This window comes from Loa loa (assembly GCF_000183805.2).
Source record: "Loa loa unplaced genomic scaffold supercont3.506, whole genome shotgun sequence".
NCBI lineage: Eukaryota > Metazoa > Nematoda > Chromadorea > Rhabditida > Onchocercidae > Loa > Loa loa.
This window is the reverse complement of record NW_018108686.1, coordinates 32677-34668: the sequence shown is the minus strand read 5'-3', so window position 1 is coordinate 34668 and position 1992 is coordinate 32677. Positions and strand designations below refer to the sequence as shown.

Sequence of the window (1992 nt, the reverse complement as noted above, 5' to 3'; positions counted from 1 at the left end):
CTTTGTAAGAAAATGGGCGACAAATACGACGGCATACATTAAATGTTACATTAATTTATTGAAAAAAAAAATGAGAAAATTAGGTGTAAAAAAAGAAACTTAATTGAATTTGAAATTATAAAGAAAAAAAAATTTCGTCCTATCTCTCTCTCTCTCTCACCCTCTCTCTCTTATGTTAATTATTTTAATGAAAGAAATTTTAATTAATGGAAGAATAAACAAATAAACAAACCCATTTTAGCAATACCAGCAAGTAATAACCATATTGCAATAGTATATGGTTTTTGGACCTCTTCCCAATTGAATGAGATCACCTTGAAAATGCAAAAATTCATTTTTTTTTTAAAAAAAAGAAGAGATTAAAATTTAATTAAATTAATTTAAAATTAAAAAATTTTAATTGAATTAATTTGCCATATTTTTTTCAACTTCCTTTTTTCCTTTCCAAACAATTAATTTAATAAGCAAAATTTTAAATTAAATGGTATATTTTCAATTGATTCATTGATATGCAACTTATTTTTTCCGAGATAAAAAGATTTTTTAAATTTTCAAAAATTTCACAAGATAAAAAGAAATAAATAAATTTTGAAATTCAATTTTATACTTGAAAACGTCCAGGTGTTTCATCATTATGAGATGCAATTTCATAAAAATCTCGCCAATTTCCATTCACTTCATGTTCGTTAGCTGATGCTAATTTGAGAAACAATAATAGCCATAATAAATATGAAAATTAAATCATATTTAAAAAAAATAAAAAATAAAAAGTGGCGTTTTTCAAAAAAAAAAAAGTGAAAATTAAATTATGTTTTTTGATAATTTTATGGTTTTTCTTTTTTTAAATTTTCCAATTAATTTTATTTTTTCTTCTCATTTCATCTATCAATCAATTAATCTATCCGTCTATCTATCTATCTATCTATCTATCTATCTATCTATTTATCTATCTATCTATCTATCTATCTATCTATCTATCTATCTATCTGTTTATCTACCTGTCTATCAATCCGTTTACCTATTTGTTTATTTTTTTAATTGCTAAAAACAAGTAATTAGCAAATATTTATTGCTATTCATACCAATTGCTATAGACATCTGATACTTTCAATTAATGAATGTTTTTTTTTTCCCAATTCTTTTACTATTTTCGACGTATTTCTATCCTTTTCCTTTTTCTCCTTCGCCTTTCTCTTTTTCTTTCCTTCTTTATTTTGTTTTCTTCCAATAAAGATAATTTCAAATTGTATTCTGCAAAATTAAATTTATGAAAAATTCAAATTTAAGTAATTAATTACAGACGTTATAGGTGGTATACTGTAATCATAACAAAGAAATAGTATGAATGAGTGGATTCTATTTTACTTTTCAAATTTTTAATTTGAGAAAAAAAAAAGGGAAAGAAAGAAAAGTTAAATGAAATAAATGCTAATTAAATATAAAAATCAAAAACAATTAAAAAAAACAAAAAAATATCAAAAAATTTAATTGTTGTACAATAGAACAATTCGAAGTTTTTTCTTTTTTCAAAAAAAAAAAATCAAATACAAAACCTAAATTTAAACTTAAAATGGCTACCATGGTGTTGTTAATTATCGATGAAACATTCAATAGAAAATAGTATAGAAAGAATTAATGAATTAATTGAGGATCTAAATTAATGTAATATCAATAATGAGTGGGAAATTTTAAAATTTCTATTTTTCGGTTTATTTTAGAAATGTTAATGGGAAAGTGAATGTGTAATGTGAAGAGAAGGAAAATTGAAATACCAAATTAACCTGAAATGAAATGATTTCCTATGAAGGAAATTTTACTATTAATAAAATTAACAAAAAAAGTCTTGAAATTATAAATGAAACATAACTATTATGTTTGCTGCATGCATGTGCATGTACATACGTATGCATTATGCATGTATGTATGCATGCACGCATATATATGTATAGATATTTTACTGCATTTCGTATTTTGATAAAATTATTTGAATGA

At 22.6% G+C, this 1992-nt stretch overlaps 1 protein-coding gene across 1 annotated transcript in view; it reads right to left on the bottom strand.

The window, feature by feature from the left end:
• Positions 1 to 668, bottom strand: part of LOAG_14194 (NHE-3 protein) — a 3697-nt gene extending 3029 nt beyond the window's left edge. Inside the window, exon 1 of the mRNA XM_020448772.1 lies at positions 608 to 668. The gene's annotated coding sequence lies outside the window, so the exon portion shown is untranslated. The remainder of the gene's footprint in view (positions 1 to 607) is intronic.
• Positions 669 to 1992: the final 1324 nt, after the last annotated feature.